The sequence below is a fragment of the Phasianus colchicus genome, chromosome 8, assembly GCF_987193195.1.
Source record: "Phasianus colchicus chromosome 8, bPhaCol1.hap1.1, whole genome shotgun sequence".
NCBI classification, from domain to species: Eukaryota; Metazoa; Chordata; class Aves; order Galliformes; family Phasianidae; genus Phasianus; species Phasianus colchicus.
The window spans coordinates 19,344,031-19,369,737 of record NC_143443.1 but is presented as its reverse complement, the minus strand read 5'-3'; the positions used below and the strand labels follow the sequence as shown (position 1 = coordinate 19,369,737).

The 25,707-nt window shown below is 43.4% G+C and overlaps 1 long non-coding RNA gene across 1 annotated transcript; it reads left to right on the top strand.

The window, feature by feature from the left end:
- The first annotated feature begins 75 nt into the window (after positions 1 to 75).
- LOC116238155 (uncharacterized) lies at positions 76 to 25,707 on the top strand. Its single transcript, XR_004168898.2, has 3 exons — positions 76 to 650; positions 22,632 to 22,781; positions 24,594 to 25,707. It is a non-coding gene; the product is annotated as an uncharacterized LOC116238155 (long non-coding RNA).

Below are 25,707 nucleotides of genomic sequence, written 5' to 3'. Positions count from 1 at the left end.
AGCTGCATTTAAGAAATTATGTATCAGCAAAAAAAAAAAAAAAAAAAAAAAAAAAAAAAATTAAATGAAGTCTGCTCCTAGTCCTAGCCAAGGAGTTTTCTCTAGAGCCCTTCTCATTGTGTGCTCTACATTTCCCCCTCCTCCTCCCTGTGTTAGCTGGAGTCCATCTGCTCCATCCAGTCCACTGCAGCTCAGGGAATCTCACGTCATTTCCATCTCAGCTGAGATGTGCCTGAGCTGCAGACAGTTGGATGGAGATGCCTCTGTTTGTTTCCCAGTGTGGGAGGAGGGGATGAATCTTCTCAACTTTGCCCTAGTTTCTTTAAAAAAAAATGGCTGACAGTGAGAGGTGACTGTGGCAGTGGACCTGGTGATGGCTATCTTGGCCAGATGCCCCTCACCCTGCTCTGCTGTGCAGCCTTGTAGGGCTCTGACCCTGCTTCCCACGGCAATAGGTTATTGTGTCAGATCTGGGTAGCTGTGACATCACTGCTGCTATGGTTCCATCACCAAAGGGCAGTCACAGTCAAGACAGCTCTCCATCCCTGCCAGGATGGCGCAGGCAGGGCAACCTCTTTGCTGTCTTTACTGCCAGCATTGCTTAGGGTGTGATGAGACAGATAGACAGGCAGCCTCCAAGGAGAAGGAAGGTGAGTGACCATAGGACAGGACAGATGGATCACCGAGGTTGCAGCTCAAGGGATGGATGTGGGCGAGGAGGTAACCACACTCCCTCGTTGCACTATAGACTGTATACAGAGAGCATGGTGTCCCCCCCAGAGCTCTAATATAGGGAATCCACCTCTCTGTCTACTCTGGTAGACCCTGCTTGCTGGAAGGCATGAAATGGAGGGGGAAAGCAATCCAGAGAGTCCAAGAGATGGCTGTGAAGCAGATGTCTGGGGATCATTATGAGAACACTCTCAATCTTCCTGGAGCAGCTGAAAGCTTTACTGCCAACAGCACTTGGCTGCCAGTCTCCCATTGCTGTATAAATGATGATAATGCTCTTTGCTACTCTTTCTCCACACGTTCTCCTCCTCCCCTGAGGGTAGGCTCTACTTGGCAGCCGCAGGGTTCTTGTTATATGTGAGGCGCTGTTGGCAGCAAAGGCTGGGACTGAACAGATGAAGGCAGAGGGTAAGGTCCCTCTGCAAGCTAATAACCACCAGCACCCCTGCTGCAGTGTTCTGAGCTCATTGCAGAGCTTCTCCAGCTGCCTTTAAAAGGCAGCACTTTCTATTCACAAGCTTTAATTAGGGGCTGGGGAGTCAGAAGCATTTTGCTTGTAGAAAAGAAGCAATGAGTCTCTTTCCTTGCAGTAGCATTGACCAGAGTCCTGCAACTGAGTCCCTGGCACAAAAAGCCAGGAGGCAGCTGCTCTCTGCCATGGTCCATCATTTGTCCTTGCAGGCAGCACCGTCCTGCAGCCCCCTGGTGGTTACTCAAGGTCTGTCTCAGCTTTGTGCAAAGCGTCCCTACTGGTGGGCTTAAATCTGCTTTGGTGGCGTTTACCAGTTACTCAAGAATTGACAGCAGCAGCTCCAAAGAACCCTTCCTGCACTGTTACCCTGTTGATGAAGGGCTGTCTGTCCAGCACTGCAAGATATTCCCAACAGCCATAGGAACACAAGCCCAGCAAGTAAAGCCTTTTCAGCCATGGAAATACTCTTTAGTGCCAAATAGTAATGCAGAGCTCTTGTCCCATTGTACCTCTTTTGCTGAGTGCATGTGGAGTTACAGAGACATCCCAAGTGCCCTGGATGTGCATTTGTCCCTGCAGCAGTAGTGTTTCTATACCTGACTAATGTATGGAAACAGCTTTTCCACCTAGAGTTTCAGGCTGAAGAAGTGCTTATATTTCAGGCCTGCAACTTGACAAATAATAGCAACAAATAATCCAATGCCCTAGCCTCACGTCTGGCAGACCTAGCCCAGTCTGAATGAACCAGGGGTTCACAGACAGCACCTCTAGAGATATTTCCTTTGGCGAGAGAAAGTATATAAGTGTGTACCCTCACTTGTAGACGACAGGGAGCTATTCTGACTCATGGATGTTCCAAGTTTGCCATGTTTTTGGATTAAGAATCCTCATCCTTCTCCAGAAATATTCAGTGCTTATACAGAGGTCTGCAGTGCAGATGTGAGAGCTCTAAATTCAGCCCTACTGTATACATGTATCAGCCTCAGAGCTACTGAGTAGAAATCCAGCAGGCTCACTGTGCAAATAGCAAGATAACAGTGAGTCAGACTGAAGGCAAGCCTTGAGATTTCTTCCTGCAGAACCCTACTTCTTCAGGTGCCCGTGAGACCTTTCTCAGGGATTTTCTTCTATTAGCCACCCAGGCCTGTAAACTGGGCCTCTGACTCCTTGTGGGATGCAGGACTGTTGGATTTCGGTAGACTCTGGCATGAGTAAAAGGCGAGAGATCACTCTTCTGACTTATTCAGAAATTAGAAGCAGGCACAAGCAGACCTGCACCAGCCAAGAAACATTTCTCTGGAAATCTCCCCATGCTTTCTGGTGGGATTAGTAACAGCACAGAACTGTTCTGCATGCAGATGCCCATGTATATATTTGGCAATTTTCAAGCACTGGAAATATGTGGAAAGCTTCATTGACCACAGAGAAAAACCGACTCAATGCAATTACTGCACTTTCTTCAGATCAAAATGGTGTAAGACAGCAAAAAGATAAACCCTGTGCCAAAACATTTCTTAAAGAAGCTTTATTACAGCAAAGCCCAGTTCTCAGGGGCCTTTCATGTTCTTTGTATTATCAAGTCATGGATTGACTTAGCCAAAACACATTTGTACTCTAGAACTGTGTTTCTTCTCTTTTGTTGTTTCCTAAATCTCCTTAATAAAAGTTCTCAAAGGGCTGGCAGGAGAACATGGGAGAAGAAAGCCAAGTGCAGCATTCCTGCACAGCTCCCTCTTTACACAGGGGTGTAGAGTCTCAGGCTGAAGGTCTGCTTAAACCAGCTGACCCTGACAGACTAAGAGCTATTCAGCCAAAGATCTGACATACCTCATGCTCCTTTCTCCCCACTGCTTTGCTCTTCCCCTGCCAAGCCCATCCTTTATGACTACTCGCTAGATTCTGAGATTAAAAAAAATGTATTTTCTGTTGAAGTCTTGGAAGCATCTCAGTTCTGAAAATCTTAGTACAGTTAGTATAGTTGACAGGGAGCTGTTGGAGAGGGTCCAGAGGAGGGCCACCAAGATGATCAGGGGACTGGAGCTCCTCCCCTATGAGGACAGGCTCAGGGAGCTGGGCTTGTTCAGCCTGGAGAAAAGAAGGTTGCAGGGTGACCTCACTGCATCCTTTGAATCCCTAAAGGGAGCCTACAAACAGGAGGGGAATCAAGTCTTAGAAAGGGTTGATAACTGTAGGACAAGGGGAAATGGTTTTAAGTTGAGGGAGGGGAGATTTAGGTTGGACGTCAGGGGGAAATTCTTTACAGAGAGAGTGGTGAGATGCTGAAATAGGCTGCCAGAGAGGTTGTGGATGCCCCGTCCCTGGAAATGTTCACAGCCAGATTGGATGGGGCTCTGGGCAGCCTGTTCTAGCATTAAATGGGGAGGTTAGTGGCCCTGCATGTGGCAGGGGGGTTGGAGATTCATGATCCTTGAGGTCCCTTCCAACTCTGGCCATTCTGTGATTATGTGATTCTGTGATTCAGCTTGCACTGAGATTGCAGTTAAGGAAGAACCAGTGCTTCTTAGTGGTGGTGATGCTGATTGGAGAATTATTTCTGGGTTTTTCTCATAGACAAAATAAGCAATCGAGATATTCCGTGGGAAATTTTTCATTAATGAAAACAGGTTGTCTAATTTGGCCAAAAGTCAACTCTCTGTTGATCTGACAAGCTTTGAAACCCCATAGGAGCAACAGCCGGAATGCTTCAGGCTGCTCCTCTCCTACATAAGCTGTGACACACAGCAGAACATCTCAGTTTGGATATGAGCAAAATTTTTTTCTCAGAAAGTATGGTGAGGTATTGGCACAGGCTGTCTGGGGAGGTGGTGGAGTCACCATCCACAAAGATGCTAAAGAAAAAGGTAGATGTGGCACTGAGGGACATAGTCAGTGGGCATGGTGGGGGTAGGTTGATGGCTGGATGATATGAACTTCATGGTCTTCTTCAATCTTAACAATTCTGTGACGTTATGATTCTATGGACCACTGTTATGTGTGTGGTGTGGGAACATGGATCACCTGCTCCACTTAATCTTTACCTTTTACTAATGTGTTCTCCTCACTGTATTTGGGAAAGCTGAGATCACCAACAGATCTCATTCATATTTGCCTCCCAAACAACCGTCCCTTGTATCCAGCTCTCTGAACTTCCATCTGTTTGCTCATCCCATGTGAAAATCTATTTCATACTCTGTTCTCTTCCTTCCCTCTTCCAGCTCCAGTCTGGCCCACACCTCATTATTTTTGGACATAGTAGGTGGGATTTTATCCTGTAGCTGTGCTGAGAGCAGCTGGGGAATTCAGTCTGCACAGAAGATATCCCAGAAAGCATAGCACTGTGTTAGGAAAGAAATTGGAAGAGTGAAGTGTCCAAATTGCAGACGTTTCAAAGGAAAGGCAGGTTGATCACAAGCCATGATGATGCTACATCCATCATTTTACCTTCTCATGAAAATCCTTAGCTTTGGCTGGAACATGGAGTGGCACAACCCAGCCTAGGAGTGGGAAATAATCTGTTTTTAGATGTCTGTGTTTTCCTATTGTTTGTCAAAACTCATTTCCCCTCTCTGGCTGCCTGTGCCTAAATAAAGCACACTTAAAAATATAGACAATGCATATTACACATGTTGAAGCTGCATTAGGTCATCCCACGTGGCTGTGCCGCAGAAGCAGTGAGGCCATCCGTATCCTCGGGGGTCACCTCCAGTCCCTGCTCCTTCTGCTGCAATGCCTCTCACCTCGCCTGCAGGAATGTTCAATGCAGCACAGCCATATGGGTGCCAGGGAAGATATGTACAAAGGCAGATATGTACACACAAAGAACAGGAAAGGAAAAAGAATGACGGGGTAATACCTCAGTGGATTGAACTCCCTGACAGCCCTTCTGGGGGCTTTACATCTTTTGTTTCAAGTATGAGCTTTTTCGAACGACAACGTCTAAGCTGGTTAGCTAATATACAGGTGTGAAACCCTCAGCAAGAACATATAAGGTATAAAAGAAAAGCTGCATCCCCCAGAACTAAGGCGCTAACCACTGCCTTTGCAGAGCTACTTGTGACCTTTTAAGTCATAGGGCTTTTCTCCTAAGCAACACTAAAGAAAGCACTGCTTTGTTGGATGAAGGGAGTGCTAGAGAGGGGGTTTTCTCATATCACACTTTCATGCTCTATAATAGTACTCACTGACTTGTTTCTCAGAGCACATAAAAAATTCAACATCAGAAGCACAACTCTGGGCAATCTGATCTAGTGCTTGATCTGGTAGTTGGCAGTTCTGCCCACAGCAAGGGGTTGGAACTAGATAATCTTTGAGGTTCCTTCCAACCCAAGCTGTCCTATGATACTATTCTTGGCCTGAAAGGTGGTAGACACTGATACCCAAGAGGAACAGAGGAGAAATTTTGTCTACGGACACTAGAGTGGTTCCTCACTCATCTTAGCAGTACCACCTGTCAGCAGCTATGGGAGAAATGAAGATGTGGGAGAATATCATGGGATGCTGGGTTTTCATCTGAGGCTTTTGGTGTTGGCATGCTGTTCATTTCCTGGTGGTTGTGGAAAGTCAGGTTTTCTTTGAGCATTCATGAAATGATGTCAATATTTTTGACTAATTGTAAAAATATATATACATTAAACCCCACTTTTTTAAAGCTGTTTAAAAGCCCACCTTTAGTATTTTTTAGTGAAATTCAGCCTTTCTAAGATGAAAAACTCTTTCAGATTACTTCTTGTCTTGGAAACAGCAAAAAAAGTACTGGTCTTAGTTTGAGTCTTTATGATAAGTGAACAGTTCTATGAACATTCTTTGAAAATCTTTTGGCACTGCTTAGTCTGTGTTTTGCTTCATGCAGAAAGTAACCAAAAGCTTATCCAGTATGGGGTTTGTGTGTGGATTCATGAATTGTTCACTCACTTGCTGATACCACTGAGGAAGTTGAGCAGCCTCTGAGAAGACTTCATTTTGCAAAAGAAATGCAGTATAGACATTTTGCATGATAGGACAACTGCTTCAACCCTCTAAGTACAGCTCCAAACACCTCACTCTACCAAAAAAATTCAGAAAATGTTTATGCATACACATTGCCTGTAGGGTTTTTTTATTTGTTTTTAAGCTGGAATATGATTTGTCACATTCAAGCCATGAGGATTTTGATTTATTGCTTAAAATATGTGTCTCATTCCACCACTGTGGCTCCCAGACTCAGGAGCTGCAGTAGATGTATGAGAGAAAAGTCAGTGCCAGAGAGAACTGTCAACACATCTTGTATTCTCTGTCCTCAGCAAGCAGTGTGCTGGCCCCTGCACCTGGCTTTTACAAGTTTCTATCACTATTCCAGCACTCCTATATAATATCCAGATTTGCCTCCACCTCCCGCATACCCAACCTCATCCCGAAGTTATTACTACAAACTGGCTGATCTGCAAAGCTCATTCAGAAGTGCTAAGAAACTTTCACATGTTGCTGAACAGCAAAGCCCTTCCTCCTTTCTCATTGCAGTTACCAACATTCTGCTGTTAACAATTTTAATCCGGGGGTCTTTTGACCCTCTTTTTTGTTTCATTTATTCTTACTGCAGTTCTTGTTTCTGAAGAGGTTTTAAACTCTTCTTGGCAATAAAACCCAGAAATATTTCACAGCTACTCGCCCACATGAAAATACTTTTGTGACCCTGATGCTGATTGGACAGATAGTGGCTTTTATTTCGTATTTCAGTGCTCCATTTGTATAGTAAGGAGAATAGCAATTCTCTGGCCAGTGTATAATAATCTGAAAAGCATGTTAAGCCTATACAACCCTAGATGTGCTTTCTTATGCACTGTGTCTGCCTCAGCTTACATGTGGTCTCATTAACAACCGCTGCTCAAAATAATGTTGTGTGATAATTTCTAGAGTTGGATCCTGGCTTGACTCAAGCTGAAATCACAGTGTGTTAAGGCCAATTCTATTTTTTTCTTTCTTCCCTCCTGAGGTCTTTGCTTCTATTCAGAAGCATTTCGCTGTGCCATCCTCATGACACTGTTAATGAAGAGTCATTAGCACAGAGGGTCCTGCTGCCTGGTGACAGGTCAGTGCCACATCACTTGGCATGATGGGTTTGGGGCTGAGAACATGGTGATGAGACTAGGAAAACCTGCATTCAGTTCCTTGCTAAGCAGTCACAAACTTCCATCTTTTGCCTAATCATCTAGTGTGTGCTTTAATTGCCCATCTGTTCAGGGTAGATGTTTCCCCCTGTCTTCAAGCAGTGCAATCATCTAAATCTTTCAAGGTATTTTGATATCACAAAGATGGAGACAAAGACCAGAGGGATACAGACCAATATAAACTATAGGTTCCTTTAGACTGTAAAATTACAGAATCACAGAATCACAGAATGGCCAGGGTTGGAAGGTACCTCAAGGATCATGAATCTCCAATCCCCCTGCCACATGCAGGGCCACCAACCTCCCCATTTAATGCTAGAACAGGCTGCCCAGGGCCCCATCCAATCTGGCCGTGAACACTTCCACAGACGGGGCATCCACAACCTCTCTGGCAGCCTGTTCCAGCATCTCACCACTCTCTCTGTAAAGAATTTCCCCCTGACGTCCAACCTAAATCTCCCCTCCCTCAACTTAAAACCATTTCCCCTTGTCCTACAGTTATCAACCCTTTCTAAGACTTGATTCCCCTCCTGTTTGTAGGCTCCCTTTAGGGATTCAAAGGCTGCAGTAAGGTCACCCTGCAACCTTCTTTTCTCCAGGCTGAACAAGCCCAGCTCCCTGAGCCTGTCCTCATAGGGAAGGTGCTCCAGTCCCCTGATCATCTTGGTGGCCCTGCTCTGGACCCTCTCCAACAGCTTCCTGTCTTTTTTGTACTGGGGGCTCCAGACCTGGGCGCAGTACTCAAGATGGGGCCTCACGAGAGCAGAATAGAGGGGGACAATCACCTCCCTGCCCCTGCTGGCCACCCCTCTTCTGATGGAGCCCAGGATACTGTTTGCCTTCCAAACTGCAAGGGCACCCTGCTGGCTCATATTAAGTTTTTCATCTATCAAGACCCCCGGGTCCTTCTCCACAGGGCTGCTCTCAAGGACCTCTCCTTCCAGTCTGTATGGATGCCTGGGATTCCTCCGGCCCAAGTGCAAAACTGCACTTTGCTGTGTTGAACCTCATCAGGTTCACCTGGGCCCACCCTTCCAGCCTGTCGAGGTCCCTCTGAATGGCATCCCTTCCTTCTATCGTGTATATCATAGAATCATAGAATTGTTTGAGTGGGAAGGGACACTTAAAGGCCATCTAGTCCAACTGCCCTGCAATGTGTAGGGACACCTACATTGAGATCATGCTGCTCAGAGCCCCATCCAGCCTGACCTTGGATATCTCCAGGGACAGAGCATCCTTCATCTCTTTGGGCAACCTGTTTCAGTGGCTTACCATCCTTATTGTAATAAATTCTCCTTAAATCCAAGCTAAATCCTCCTCTCTTTTAGTTTGAAACCATTTCCCCTTGTCCCATCCCAACAGATCCTTCTACAGTCTGTGACCTTTCTTACAGCCCCCCCACAATGAAATACCCATCTGTACCATAGAACACAGTAAATACCAAGAAAACAAAACATAATTGATAACTAGGTGCATCTGATCACTGCTGACAAGGATCATGTTTCCTAAGATCTGCGAAATAACTAAATATTGCAAAGGGAAGGAAAATCTCCATCTGAGAACAAGGACTTAACTGAATTTCCTCTGTTTGGTTTCCTAGGGAGTCACTAAGATTAAGCAGATATAAAATTCAGTTCTTCCTAGTTTTAGGGGGGCTGTAAAAGCAATGAAAAACCACATAAATACTTAGAACTTAATTTTCACATTAACGCCTCCCCCTCTCCTCAAGACACCCACTCTTTCTGGTTTGTTTACATCGTTAGTACACATCATTAATTACCACATGCTTATGGATTTCTGGTGCTGTGTCAAATATGGAACTGTACAGTGAGGGGGCCTGATCCAGGTCCCGCTGGGACCAGCAGCATCCATGTGTCAGCTTGCACATGAATTATCATGAGAATGGGTTAATTTGTAGGTGAGAGATGATGATCTGCTCAGTTCACAGGAGGACAGAATCCCTTTCCTAACCAAACCCACATCCCATCAGGCAATCCCTGAATTATTGTTAGGGATAGTTTTTTGTAACTCCACATTAATAAATATCTCTCAACTCCAGCCTCTTCTCCATAAAGTATAACAAATGTTTCACAGTGTCACCCTCTTGGCCATAAAGCATAATCCTTTACAGTGACCTGTGTTTTCCTTGTAGTGATATTTCTCTTCTTATTGTGCCTGTCACAGCTTTACCCACACAGCCCATCAATTAACAGTGGTGTCTAAAAAGAAGGAGTTTTTATACACAGAGCTAAAACAGAGCTGTCAAGCATGGCGGTTTTGATCTCTCTTTGTGTTTCTGTATGAGTAGAATGAGGTGAAAGTGACAGAAAAGGATGTTTTCATGGGGTTCGGCAGCAGAGATAAAAGCCTTCATTTAACACAATTTGAATGTAAATTCTACTGAAACACATCAGTGACAGAGAGAAGGTTATGACTGATCAGATACGAGTCTTTGAATAGTTTGCCAAACCAAACTCCTAGGAATTTTCTTTCTTTCTTTTTTGCTTTCTTCTCCTCTCACCACTTTTGATCACTGACATGTGCTGTGATGGTTCCTATCAGGGAGTCAAAGCACTGAACAGTCCAGTGCAGAAGCAGGAATATGGGATAGGAAGGGAGACATCGGCATATCAAAGATACTCAAGGACAGGGAGAACTTCAAGGGTTTTCCTCCAGAGATAATGACCAAATCATTATGAAGTGAAACTGATGGCAAAGAAAGTGAGAAGTGTCTGAGAGTATTTCTGCTAGGGAGTGAAAGATCTTTGTTGTGTGAAGAAGAAATCGGATAACAAACCTCTTCCACAGCTGAAAGACCAAACCTAAGAGATACTGGAGTTTTGCTTCTATTCACTTCAGATGCAGACCTTGAGCTCAGAGTGGATTTTGAGCTAAATCTGGAGGACAGGAAAATATTCAGGTGTTCTGTGTGGTAGAGATGATCTATTCCACAAGACAGGTTGATATGTTTATGACAGCATATAGAGTAAAACCAGCAGATTTGTAATGAAAAACTGAGAAAGTAGTGGTATAAATGTCACGTTTTGGACAAAATATAGCTCATTTTTTCTTTGATGTGTCATCATACATCATATTGGCACTGAAAGAAGAGTTTTGTCATTAATTCTCTCTGGGAAAATCCAGGACAAGACCTTGTTTAAGTTAGATTTTTAAAATGAATATTCAGGCCCCATGGATCAATCTGTGGAGAATCTGTTTTAAGGAAGGATTCAGGATTCAAAAATCCTGAATAGTAAGTATTCACCTTCTCTATTGTTAAACTTAGATATTTCAGTGGCTCTTAAGTCTTTCATAGGAAACACCACGCGTTCTCACGTGGCCTTATGTTCATGTGTGCTGCCTGTTTAGAGAAGGCACTATTCTCCTTCGGGATGCTGATCTCTGAGTGCTGATGTTTTGCGTAGAATGATTTTAATGTGTTTGGCTTTTTACACTTTCAGCAAGTAATTATTTCCATGGACAAAATCAACAAATTATCATGCAGGTGTGAGTTAGGAGTCATTTCAATAAACTCCATGCCATTTTTCATGTTTGCATGTTTGTATGTTGTGTGATCAGGGCTTGGATCTTGAGCACTCTTGGTTAGGTGCTTACAGTTACTGGGACATCTATTCACCATAATTTCAATTCAGTGCACAGCTGTCACTCACAACGTCGAGTTCCTAAATCATACAGTCACTACTTTTCTATTGGCTTGAATTTACAAGGTCACAAAAATCCTGTTCTAGGGCTACTTTTAATGCAGTTTTACACTGGACCAAAGCATGGCCCAGGTGTGGTACTGCACAGGAACTTCTGAATCACGGCCTGAACCTCTGATTGATCATCTGAGGCGAGCAATGAGTCAGCCCTGGGAGCACAGGTAAAGGTAATTCACCTGTGCTGCTGAAAGGAAATATGCATCTTTCCTAGATGCATTTAAGAGCTGACTACCAGTGGAGAAGGATCTTCTTCTGGAGATCCCTCCTTTGGAGTTTTACAGCAAGCCTAGGACACAGGTAAGCACTCTATCTATTCTTTTTTGATATAATAACCTGATTAGTCACACTCTCTGGTATATTTCATAATTATAACATTTGTATATTCATTGATTATACAGGTACTTACATAGGTTAAGTACATGTTGATACATTTAGAAGTAGTATAATTTATTCACCTTGAATATTCTTCTTGTAGAAGCTGCTATTCTCAGCAAGAAATTAAGCTAGAGCAATCTAGTATGACATTTCTAAATATCCATATGCACTCATGTTCTCTCATACCTGAAAGACTTATGTGAAGTTGAAGTCTTTTCCTGTAGAAGCCTCCCTGTGCAAGCAATTAGATTTCCTATAGACTTTAAGAACATCATATTTCTTTCTAAAGAAGCTATGTTATTAGTGTGTCTTCAGATCATGGCTCTAAAGCACGGTCCCACGTATGCTGGTCCCACAGATGTTTCTGGAATACTTAATTAAATGGAACTGTCCTGGAAGAAAGCATGTGATTCACAATTACTTGTGGTACTTCTGAGTTGAGAGAATTTTCAAATTTCCGATGAACAATTGTAATAAAATGCAATATAAGGTATACAAGTATTCTGCAGTCAAAACATGAAGGCTGGCACAGAATGTAAATGTAATGTACTTGCACCTTGCAATAATGCTAAAAAGACCTTATCAAATTTTGACCCAGAAATACACATGTAGCAAGATAACAAATATCTTGTTCTTGGAGAAAGTCCCAGCCCTGATTTATATCTTGCAAACCAAATAAATATAAAAAGCCTGCCAGAGCTGACCATGTAAATCTTAACCACCTCATATGGTTTCATTCTATGGAGTGAAAATACAGGGAAGAAGGTGTTGTTGACACTGTGAATGAGGTATCCAGGAAAAGTGTTATTTATTGAACTCTATGGGAGGGAAGTTAATTTCAGAAGTTATAAACATGATGAATTATAGCTAATATCTTGGAGGAATTAAATGCAATTGAAAGGAAAAAAGTCCCCATTTTCATTTAAATTAAACAATTAAAGTTGAGTAATGCTAAAGAAAGGCTTACACCTGCCAGGAACTGGCAGACTCTCACGGATTAAACAGAGTGGGCAGCTTCTCACAAATCAGTTGCACCAGTGTTTTATGTCTTCAGTCTTCATGGGAATTCTCAGTACCACGTTAGGTAATAATTTCAGCCTAGAAGCAGTTTGTAGCCTATCTGCTTTCATTGCTGTTGCAACAGCATGGGTTATCACCTAAGAAACCTGGCAGTACCCCTGCTCCTATACCAAGTGCTTTCAAGCAAGAGGCTGAAGGCCGATCAGGGAAGAATAGCCTCACAGGTCAGGATGTGCAGTTTGATGTCCTGAATTTGTGAATAAAAATCCCAGTGTTGCCAAGTCAGATCAACTTCAGCAAATGACCTTCAGTTCCATTTATGAAGTTTCCCCTTGGCTTGCACACCTGGTTTGAGAAGCTTTGGGTCTGCTTTTCAAGGGTACTGCATGCTTGCAAGTGTCAACACACATCTCAAGTTTTGTACACTGAGAAGTGTGAATGGAGAGTATCTGGAGATTATGTAAAGATGCTGCCTTAGAAAAAGGGGCAGAAAATAGAGATGAGACTAGGAAGTAGGAATACTGAAAGAGTAAAATAGGGCAAAGATGGGCTGTAGGTATGGACGAAGCAAAGGACATGGAGATATCACCATTAAGAAAATGGTTAATGTGGCGCTGAGGGATATAGTTTAGTGGGCATGGTAGTAATGGGTTGATAATTGGACTAGATGACCTTAGTGTTTTTTTCCTAGTCTTAATACTTCTATGATTCTATATTGATAAAGATTGATTCTGTAAGGGACACAAGGCTGTAAAGAGGAGCAGAAAGGTAGATAGAGACATGCACTGTGTTGGGAGAGGAAAAAAAGCCCCCCTCTACTCACTGGACTCATGAGCTGTTCTTGTATTCCTTCTGGAGTGTATTAGTGCACCCAAGCTACATTACCCAGTATGAAGTTTTTCATATGATCAACTTGTCAGGATAACTGAAGCCTGCTGAGTGACACTGGGGAGATTCTTCTGCCTGTCCATCCCATGGTGAGCAAGCTCAGTGCTTTGGAGGGCTTGAGCCTTGTGCGCCAGTGTGCCTGCACTAGATCAGCAGCTGCTGAACTTTTCTTTGAGTGAGGCTGTGCAGCCAGCTTGGGAAACCCTGGGAAAAATATCATCACGGGCAGGCATTTAGGGCTACCTTAACACATCCTTTTGTATGCATATACTGCTAAGCGTGCGCACACATCCCTGTCAGGACACCCCACATAGGCACACATACCATGCTTACACTGGTAGGCACCAGCATGTGCTGGCCTTCAGACTTACAAGTGCGCACAATGTTCACAGCCCTGAAATCTGCAGGTGTTTGTTGTAATTTTGCTGCCTTTAAAAGCAACTTTTCATAACTCCCAGCAGACAAAGATGTCTCAGCCTTGTATGACCTCAGTGTCATGAGCCTATGCTAATAAATCTGAATAAGTAAATGACAGGTACAAATCTGGGTAATAGAGTTAAATATCTCTTCTTAACTCAAATATAAAACAGATGTTTTCCATCTGCCAGCAGGCTTCCACAGCTATCCACACTGCCCATGCTGTCCCCTGGGCTCTCTGCTGAGCTCTTTCTCCTGGGTGATGAATATGATGCATCATTGTAATTAGCTCTGGGCTCAGGTTGCATTAATTCAGCGGTACTTGTGACTTCTGTGTTGTTGTGTGTCTTTATTCAGCTGCTTGAAAGCACCTCCAGTTCTGTTTTGCTTGATTTACTTTGCTCCTTCCCCCAAACCCACCTTCTGTCTACAGTCATGGCTTTGCTGGGAAACTCAGCTCAGCCACCCGCACTGAGGCTGGAATAATATTTGGTATTTTTTCTCCAGTGTTGTCAGTGATCTTCGCAGGCAGTGCAAGAGCAGTAATTAATACCTGATACATACTGTGAGGGAGAGCATTGCTGGCAGGAGCTGAGGCAAGGTGCTATTATTACATAGTCCTTCAGAGCAGGGATGGGTCTTGTACAAACAACATCACCATTGGTGTTCCAGTGGCACACCAACCCTCCCTGCCATCCACGCTGCCCAGAACTGCTGCCTAGCAGGTGCAAAGGGACAGGTAGAGGCCTTCATGTATGGCACGATCAAAGATCCCTTATTTTTTCTCTGTATAACTGTCTTATAGTCAAAAGAGTTCTCAGGAAACTTTTGTGTGCTACTGTGCCAAAAACCACCTCTGCAAGCATCACTCAGAAGCTTGGGCAGCCCATGGGACAATCCTTACAGGCTGCATGCACCGGAACCCATCAGGCCTGCTCGTGAGTTCAGCCATCTTTACCTGCTAGAGGGGGTGGAATTTGCTGATCTATGTATTTGGGTTCAGCGTGATGCAAATGAAAATACAACACTGAGCTAAACAATAATCTGGCAAGAAGCTCTCAAAGTTGGCCTTACTTATTTATTTTTAATTAAAAAAACACTTTTTCTCTCTCTGTTTATCTGGAATAAATTGAAAGCAGTCCAATTCTATAATTGTATTTCCACAACTTTGTGCCAAGGCAATCAGTTGTCAGGACCAAGCCATCTTCTTTAAGAGTTAAATTTTATTAGTGAGCTTACTTGCAAGTCAGCTACATGAACTTGAGTTTATCCCTTGGATCCACACTGCAGAGCCTCAGTGGGAACCTCTTGGTTGTTCCACATAGAGAACCCTCCCGGCAGGCTGATTAGAATAGTATGTGGAAAGATAGCACCAAAATTCAATTAAAACTGACACTTTTGTTGGAAACAGACTCAGGAGAGCAGCTCGCATCTCAAAAGCCAGCTTGCATCAGTGGGCCAGAAAGAACTGTTTTACAGGAAAGGCCTGTTACGAGGACTGCGTGACTTGGACAGTTGACTAGAAGATGTGGAGTCTAAAATCTGGTATACACAAAACATTTTCTACCAAATCCATTTTTGGCTTTGAAACACAATCTTTGTCTTCCCCATTTCATTTTCCCCTCAAATTCTTTGGAACTTAAGAAATAATCTTAACTGACCTTTAACCACAAAACCTTGGCTGGTGATATAGCCACTGCCTTCAGAAGGTCAAAGTTGGCTGGATGCAAACCAGATCCTAGAGCTCTGACCTTGCTATACCTAGCAACCTCTAAAGAGAGTCCAAGGAGAAGGGAAGACTGAACATGCTTTTCTCCAAATACCAATTCCCTCCAGGGCAGGATTTAGGACAGAAAATTTTCCATTGCTGCAGTCTGAATTGGATGTGTACAGCAAATATTAAAAACTTCTGTGTGGCTTTCTGACTTAGCTAGACTGAAGTTTCATCAGTGCTGCTACCCAGGGAATATCAGAGATTTCTTTCTTTCCTAGCACCAAGTCCAAAAAAGTGAGTAACGTTCACATTTAAAAAAAGAAAAGAAAAAAAAAAAGAAAATGAACATCTGGAAGTCAGTCCTCACAAATGGCTGTGCATAATCAGGATTAAGCTGTTACTGTGTCTTGCTTCTTAAATGATGGAAAACCGAATTGTTCAGAATTACAGTTCTCTCTGCTAAGAACATGCTACAGACAGAGAAGAAAAGAAAGCAGTGAATTTCAGATTTTTAAAACCTCAGGTTTCCCCTGCATAAACCATTTGAACACTGGAATGTAAAGCAGTGATGAAAAATGAAAGCCATGTCAGCCCAGAAAGCGATATATTAAAGCAAAGTGTTTAGAAGTCAAAGGCCCTTAAATAAATCTAAAATACATACTCTATTTTAAGCCTTAAATCTTCTCCTGCTAATCCGCATCCTTAAAACCAGAAACCAATTTTCCTGGAAAGCTAGCTGAAACAGGGTGGAATGTGATGTGATGAGCTAAACAGTGAGATATTGACTTTGATATGTGTTGCACCTACCAACACCAGCATATCTCTGATGTATTTCAAAATTATTCTCATTCTTTTTGGCATGCCAGTGAGCAGAAAGAATCAACAGCCTGCCTCCCTGCCCCCTGTAGCAGTAAATACAGCAGCTGTAGGTGGTGTCCTAACCTGCACCCATTTCCTTCTCTGGCATCAGTCAGCATTCACACCTTATTTTTCATCAAACTGTGCATACATTTAGACTTGTGCCAGTCATAGGGCTATCAGTCCTCTCTGTCACCTTTTTACAGTGGATGGAATTGGAAAAGAAAGGCTTAAAGGGCTGTTCAATAGCACAGAGAGAGCAATACTACAATTACTGTTGGGAACCAGAAGTAGTGTGGTCCCACTGTGAAGACACTCAATGCTGGGAGTCAGGGAAATCTGCAGCAGAGAGGGGACTACTTATGATCTCTCCTTCTCTGAACACATTTGCCTTCACACTGATATCTGCTTCACCCAGGAGCCCTTTCTTTGAATAGAAAATCCTGTTGTTTTAGGTTAAAATCTGAACGTTTCCTAGAGATTTAGTTGGAAGGGGTCTAATTTACCAACATGGACATAACTTGGTCTACACAAGCAGTGCCTAACTCCTAACATGTCACTAGTGAATAGACCTGACCAATAAATGAAACAAGGCAGAGTTTTTTTTTCTTGCCAAGTCATATATTTTTCTGCCAAAAAATATGTGAAGGCAAATAATCCAAATAGTTCTATTGATTCTCAGTCCCAGGTTTTGATTTTCACTTTGTTTTTAAACTTCTCTGATCTTTGGGGGCAGCTGGGGGGTGGAGGAAAGGGACAAAGTTTCATATTCCTCTCATTTTTTTTTTTCCCACAGGTAAAGGAAATGGAGAGGAGAGAAAAAGAAAAAAATTACCGATATTCAGGCCTCCCTCCCTATCTTTTTAACTATTTTTGTCTCCTTTTCTGAGCTGGGATTACTGGGACTAGGAGAAGAAGGGTAGGGAATGTGTGAAATTAGTAAGGAGCAAATGTTTCTTCCTTTTATCTCCTCATGTTTACTTCCCCCCACACTCTTACCCCCACCTTTTTTAAAAACAAAAGAAGCAATACTAAAGCAATACTAAAAACTTACAAATACTGAAAAACCAAATCCAGAAAAAGAATTGATAGGTAATAGAATTGATAGGAATAAAAATCTTTCTGTGCTGAATGTTTGTTTACTGATCATGTTTACTGGAATGGAGCACGTTACAAAATGCTTCAAAATAAAATTCATACTCTGTTGGTAAGAGAATATAACTGATAAAGGAAGGATACAAGATGAGATAAAACAAGGAAGCCTATAATGCAGAAACTAATTATTTCAAAGCCTGATTCTGGAATCAGTAATGTTTCCCATAATAAAGTAGGAAAGATAGAAATGCTTCCAGACTAAGCCTTAGGAGACTGATTATCTCAGCACAGCACCTTGTCATTATTTCTGGGGCAAAGGATCTTCAGTATCATACTGCATCTCACCCCAACTCGTGTATGTCTGGTGAGAATTTTCCCTGTGTTCCTTCTGCATGGAACTGCAGTGCTCTGGTCACCAAAAAGCTGCTCCTTGTCTCCAACCTTGCTTTGTTGCTTACTATAAACACGTATGACAAATGAGTGTTATCACTGTATGAGAAATAGCTATCCTCAGTCAAGCTGTGCGAATGACAAACTTTGGAGTAAAATAAACCAACATATAGTCCTTGCCACTGTTGATTTTGTTATAGTCAAGGGAATCTTCAAAATATATTTTTAAGTATACATTTCCTTACACCTCAGCTCCAGAGCTTTGTTATCCAAAGCTTGGCTACAAATCACAGCCCACCACCTAAGGATGCTGAAAGTCTACTCTATGTTGACCTTTCTTCACCATCTGAGTCCCTGTAGTGTACACTATGCAAGCAATGTTTTCTGTAGTTAGAGGAGCCTGAGATATTCTTTGACATGACCTTGATACGACTGGAATTATTATTTTGGTCTTGAACCCACCGTGCTGATATTCTCCATGCTGGAAGGATAAATTTTAATTCTGGATGGTACTTCTATTTTGAAAATAAATAGGAGGGACTTTAATCTGAAACTATCCATCCATTTCACAAAATATGAGGAAAGGAGAAGAAAAGGATGACTTAAAAATTCTTAGCAGAGGCCCACTTCATCATTTATCATCTCTGCTTGGAGGCAAGGTCTTGAAACAGTGCTACCTATTTAACTTAGGCAAGTAGCTTTTCTCACTCTCAGGAAACCTGCCTGTGTTTAGCAAGCCAGGGGTTGCTAAAACACTTTGGTTCCCTTATACCGAGCAGGGACTCTCCCAGCAACACTTTTTTTGTCCAAAAGAGTTTGCCTGCACTGAGAACCCGTGGATGCCACCCTGGGTGAGAGGAGGGGAGCCAGATTTCCCCTATGACAGCTCTGTGCTCCCCTGCCTTGCTCTGGCTCATGTAAGGACAACCATGCAGGCTTTCTGGTCTCTTTCCCAAGGAGTCTCTCTGGTGGATTGGACTGAGCTGTTTCTTTTTGGGAGGTCTTCATAATCAACACAACTGGAGGACTTAAAACAAAACTGGGAAATTTTGTAGTCTCCCAGTCATCTCTGCATGGTAAAAATGCATCACTTTCCTCATCCTTGCCCTTACACACCACTGGCAGCTTTAATGCCCATGTCTCTGCTGCAGAAGTCACGCTTTTGTTGTCTGCTGTTCAGCAGCCCCAGGCACCACAGCAATGCAAGTGCTAAGCTGCTTTAATACGCTTTTCCACCCAGTTGAGCTTCCCTAACATCCTATTTCCAGAATAAAATGCTGTCTTTTCCACCCAGTTTCCCACCAGCGCAATTAACAGACTGAAGTCCTGTGCCAGCTTCATGTTTGCAAGCTGCCTTCCTCTATCAGAAGCCATGGTCTGAGTTTAAGACAGAGCTGGTTCCACTCAGTCTGCTGGGAACAACAGCAGTGAGGGCTCTCACTTGGATTATTGTTTGCAGCAGTAGACAGGGAAAATAGCTCCTCTTGTAGAATGGGAAAAATGAGCTCAAAACATATCACTTCATCCCCTTCCTGCTCCCATGCATTCCTGGTCTGAGCCAGGGGAGAGAGAGCATTAGAAAATAACCTAAAGCACTGCATTATTTCACTGTTGTTTTCTCGTAGATATTTTTTGGAGGGAGATGTTGCAGGAAAGATGACCGATGTCATTTACCTGGACTTAAGCAAGGCCTTTGACATGGTCCCCCACCACATCCTTATCTCCAAATTGGAGGGATGTGGATTATCCACTCGATGGATGAGAAACTGGTTGAAAGGCCACAGACAGAGGGTGGTCATCAATGGCTCTATGTCCAGGTGGAGGCCCGTAATGAGCGGCATCCCCCAGGGGTCTGTCTTGGGACTGGTGCTCTTTCACATCTTTATCAGTGACATCGATGACGGAATTGAGTGCACCCTCAGCAAGTTTGCTGACGACACCAAACTGAGTGGTGTGGTTGACACAGTAGAAGGAAGGGATGCCATTCAGAGGAACCTCGACAGGCTGGAAGGGTGGGCCCAGGTGAACCTAATGAGGTTCAACATGGCAAAGTGCAGAGTTTTGCACTTGGGCCGGAGGAAGCCCAGGCATCCATACAGACTGGAAGGAGCGGTCCTTGAGAGCAGCCCTGTGGAGAAGGACCCGGGGGTCTTGATAGATGACAAACTTAATATGAGCCAGCAGTGTGCCCTTGCAGCTCGGAAGGCAAATGGTATCCTGGGCTCCATCAAAAGAGGGGTGGCCAGCAGGGACAGAGAGGTGATTGTCCCGCTCTATTCTGCTCTCGTGAGGCCCCATCTTGAGTACTGGGTCCAGGTCTGGAGCTCCCAGTACAAAAAAGACAGGAAGCTGTTGGAGAGGGTCCAGAGCAGGGCCACCAAGATGATCAGGGGACTGGAGCACCTCCCTTTATGAGGACAGGTTCAGGGATCTGGGCTTGTTCAGCCTGGGGAAAAGAAGGTTGCAGGGTGACCTCACTGCAGCCTTTGAATCCTTAAAGGAAGCCTATGAACAGGAGAGGAATCAAGTCTTTGAAAGGGTTGATAACTGCAGGACAAGGGGAAATGGTTTTAAGTTGAGGGAGGGAAGATTTTGGTGGGATGTCAGGGGGAAATTCTTTACAGAGAGAGTGGTGAGGTGCTGGAACAGGCTGCCAGAGAGGTTGTGGATGCCCCATCTGTGGAAGTGTTCACGGCCAGATTGAATGGGGCCCTGGGCAGCCTGTTCTAGCATTAAATGTGGAGGTTGGTGGCCCTGCATGTGGCAGGGGGATTGGAGATTCATGATCCTTGAGGTACCTTCCAACCCTGGCCATTCTGTAATTCAGGTGGCCTTCTCAAACGTGTTGATTGACTGAAATAGGCAGGGAGATGGGGGAAAAGGCATCATTAGATTTTCATAAAAGAATCAGTAGTCCTCTGGAGGGCTGGTATACTTTAGTTGTAAACATTTCATCCCTCTGATCAAGATGGAAACAGCAACCTGTGACTCAGACACCACCATTCTGAGCAGTCAAGAAGCTTTATGAATTACTGCGGCTCACTCATTCCTCGTGAGGAATGAGTAGCATGTCAGCAGAATGCTTACAAACAGCAAGCAAAGGAACAAAGAAGAAAATGATGGCATCTGTAGTCTATATCAAGCCTCAGATTCTGTACTGTCACCTGCCTCCTCCCATGCATGGTGGTAACACACCTGATGCTACCAAAAAGAGGATGTTCTGGCCTATGCTCCCACTGACCAGCTCTCTGCAGCACAGTGCACGTACTGTGGGTGTGTAACACTCTGCAGAGCTGCTAAGTATTGGCAAAGAGAGGGAACATCATGTCCTTTCCAGCTGTAACTCCTGCGAATCCATGGGAAACTTTTTCCCTCAAACATCTCCGTTCATTTGCTATACTATTACTTGCTGGCTCATGTACACTTCCATGTGCAATAGTTCCAATGCTGCTGCTTAAGCTACTTTCCATTTTGATATCAAGCCACATATTTCCAGCCCTGTAATATTTGTAATTAATATAAACACAGATTGCATCTTTATTTGTATGTGCTAAACACCAAATTGTTGTGTGTCCTCCTGACTCAGCCAAGGCTGCAGACTTCCCTGCAGTCTGGAGGGATGCTTCCACGTCACGCAGCTCCTGGACAGGCTCCTGGACAGTATCATGGCACCTGCACTGTGTCAAAAAGGGACCGTGGGACCATGCACCAACACACCAGCAGTGATGGCTTAGCAGGAAGCCGTGCTGGCTTTCGACCCAGTCTCACAGATGTGTCAGTACTGGCAGGTGATGCATCCTCATGCCTCACAGGCCCTGGCCCACTTCTGGCCAGCTTCCAAGCCACCATCACATCCCATTTATATTATCAAGGTGTGTCCACCTCCAAAGCCAGAAAAGTTCTGCCTGCCCTGGGATGCTACCTAACACCTCAACAGGTGAGAAGTTAGCCATGTCTCAAGTGGTGTCCCTCATCTTTTCTCAGTGCTGCTCTGGCAACCCCTACCAAAGCCAAGCAGCTGTCTGACAAGATGCTCCTGAGGGCTCCAAGGTTTTAGATCTTTTAGACCCATTTCCTCATCCTACATTGCTATCCCCATATAATCTCAGTGATTTGCAGCAGACTCTGGCAAGTACTCTTACAGTAAATGACACAGGAGCTGATTGCAAACAGATCTTTTCAGTATGTGTACATGAAATATATTTACTTTCAAGCCTGGAAATCTTATAAATTATTTTTGTGTGTGTGCAATTTTTTCCCCTACTCATTTCATTTTCCTTTTTTAACTGTGCTTGCAACATATTTGGAACCTGCCCTCCCTAGTCACACAGAAGAATTATCACCTTTCTTTTCCTGAGAAACAAATACTACAGAGCAGTCACTCCAGCGTACACCACAAGTATTACTGGCAGGGAATATGCAGGTACTTCAGATTTATGTGGTTCTAACTGAAAGCAGAACTCAGCCACGTTCTGCATGACTAATGAAAAGAGATAGCCACAATGGGCTTCAGTATGAATCTGGCTTCTAGAAGCAGTGGCAATAAAAATAGCAATGCTATCATTTATTAATACTAATTATTTCAACAGTCAGCCGTGTTAGCCTGTTTGTGAAAGGATGTGCTGAACAAAAATGCATAAAGAGAAAATAGTAGTTCTTTTACCAGAAGAATAGAGGCAGTATTCTGTCCTCCAGGAACTTGGATTATGCTCTTTGGCACATGCTTTGAATACTATTCTTATTATGCAGAAATAGTATTTCTCTTCCAGCATCCTTGGGATAAGCATTTTTTTTCTTGGTTTTAGAGTTTCTGAAGCTCCTGTTACTCTGTCAATTGAGCATGAAGAAACATTATGGCATCTGAACCATGCCTCATCACCTGCACACAGAACCTCAGAGCTGAGCAAAGATGGCCAGTAGCTCTCAGTCAACAGGAGTCAGGAGCAAGAGAGCAGGTAGTAAGAATTTTTTCCCCACTTGTTTAATTATAATTCTCTTGTAGAGTTTTAGGACTTCTCTGACATATTTTATCAGTATCCAAGCCTTATCCATCTCCTGCTTTTCTACCTTACAGATGATAAAAGCATTCATTTGCCCTTTTGTATCTGCCAATCATTAATTAACAGTATTTCAGGTCTAAGTTCTACCCGTAAACAGCTCTGAAAGAGAACAAAATACTTAATTTACATGTCACATGCAATAGTTATATCTTGTTAATTTCTTGAATGCATATGTTTGCATTCAAGTTAATTTAGGGATGATGACAAGTATAATACTGACAAGCCAAAAGTTCAGCACAAATACTGTGCATTTATCATGAGGGAACCTGAACATCTTCCATTTGCCCCTGAATCCAAGGTTCTCTTCTACCCCATACGAGATTCCTTCCCTCATATCCTCTTTCTATGGTAAATTGTGCACACAAAGCCGATGTGTTCAGATAGTGGATTCCTGAAGGCATGCATTTTTGAAGCAAGTTGTGGTGCACAGTTGTCACATTGCATATGCTGTTCTCTCTGCAATTTCTCCCCTACAATTTCTGAATGCACTAGTCACTTCCAGTCACACTTCACAATATGTGAGAGATATCAAAAATATGGCATCCCTATAAAGTAGTGAAAATCAGGGCCTGGCGAGAGATAGGAGATGCCAGTTATTGTCCTGAGGGAAGGAGCTGCACAGTAAGACCAGTAATTATCTGTCCTGTTTGATGGGCCAGCTGGCCAAGCAACAGGCATCTCCCACAGAGCAGGTCAGTGCCATGTGGCCCAAAACGGACCATAGCACATACTGCTTTGGGCTCCCCAGCAGTCCCCAAACTGTCAGAGAAGACGGAAGGGTCTGAGGCATTTCAGGCAATGTGTGGGAATTGCCAGGTTATAGCCTGAACCAGTGATTGAGCACCAGCTGAGAAGATGTAACTAATCCAAGGAGTTCAGGTGCAAGCAATGCACTTGAGTAGCCAGAATGTGTGAAGCCTGGGTCCACCCCTCCTCACCCTTATTAAGTGCTAGCAGTCAAGGGAGCAGCATTTCCGGATGTACACTGCATTGTTCTTGAGTTGTTAACTGGTCATCCAAAAGGGTGAGTTGATTTTTCTCTTCTTTGTCACCTTCTGTTTCTCCTTAGTGTTTCTGTCCTAGTAGAAGGCACTGCTATCACCTTCCCTTGCTCCACAATATGGAAAAATGAGCTAATGGGAAACTGTTACAGTGGCTGTCGTTATATGGCTGAAATACATAAATCCCATACAGTGATAGTCTGCATCAGTTTGTATGTTCAGGAAATAACTTTTTTGCTACATGCCTGGTAGTTCACTGTGGAGAAGATGGGTTGTGCTGAATGGCTGAGCTGCAGGATGTCTCCCAGGACTGGTAGAGACAGTTTTTTTTTCTGTACAGATGTGCACTGTCACATGGACCTCAAACCCCACAGCAAATACAAGGCAACTGAAATAAGTCTTGCCCCAAAGACAGACAACTAAGCTAACTCAAATTATCCTCCATTCATTGTGGGTAGTGAGCATGTCCAGAGACTGTTGTTACAGCCAAAGTTCTGTCCAACTATGGCTGTTGAATTCCTCTAACTTCATTGTAATGCTGGGAAGCTGATGAGCTACATTAAGACAGATGCTTAGTAAAAATAATCACAATATCTTTACAGTTTTCAATCCTTTTATTGGTATGTAGTAATCTAATCACAACGCGATGCATTTTTCTTCTTCTAATGTGCTTAGCTTTTTCCTTTTTTTTTTTTCATACAAACAGAAACAATTTGAATAAATGGAAAATCAAGAGGAGGATGAGACTCACAATTTATATTGTGACAGTATTTCTTTCATCAAAGCAAAGAAAATGTTGATCTATAGCAGCTGTGCTAGGTTCAGGAATACAGTGTCCATTGTGAAGTCTTTCTGAATGATTATTACCCAAAATCAGAGCACTTTGCTTCCCCACCCATGTTTCTGCATGGAAAAGATGCATCATTAATGATTACCTATTTTGTCTTTTCATGTGACCTTTCTCCAAAAGCCATTATTTTCATCACTTTCATGTGAAATCCATCAAAATTCTCCTGTCTTGCTAATTCCTGTGAGGCCTCCTTAGGTCTCACAGCTGGATGGCTAAAGCATCAACCTGTTCCTTGACCTTAGCATCCATTTTACTTTTAAAACTTCCTGCACACAAGCAAGCAGTTCTTCAGACTGGCAAACCAGGCAGAAAAGCTAGCTTTTAAGGAACTTCACAACACTTGCCATGTGTTTTGTTTCCATCAAATATCACCAGACTTGTCCAGCTGCTGTCTCCTGGGTTAATGGCCAGTACCTCCCCCCTTCAGGTGTCTCACTTAGCTTTTCCCTGAGAAAACAGGGCAGCCAACAGACCTGCTGGGATCTGAATCCTGAACTACTTTGGACGTTGACCTTTCCAACACTGCATGAATTTTTAAAAATAGTTACTGAAAGTTCAACTAAAGATTTATTATTTTTTTAATTAGTTAGACCTTAGGAAGAAAAAAGGAGAGACTCTGACAGATCCTTGGTCCCAGAGCTGCTTATCAGCATGTACAGTAAACAGGGAAAATATCATAAATATTACATTTTCTCTCAAGATAAGGGATTTCAGAATGAAGGATTGCTTCCCAACAGCAAACTTCAGGGCAATGTCATGGAAATGGGTCACAGATTGCTGGAATGCAAAATCCATGCGGGTCTTCCCAGAAGCAACAGTCTCTCCTGTTCCACACAGCTCTCCTCTGCCTCCCTGGTGGTTCCACTTCTATGGTTGTGATCAGTGTGGACAGTCAAGGATGCAGCCTGGAGAGCTCTGCATCAGCACCTGCAGCAGTGACTTTTTGGAAAGGAGTGGAGCTCCATTTTTC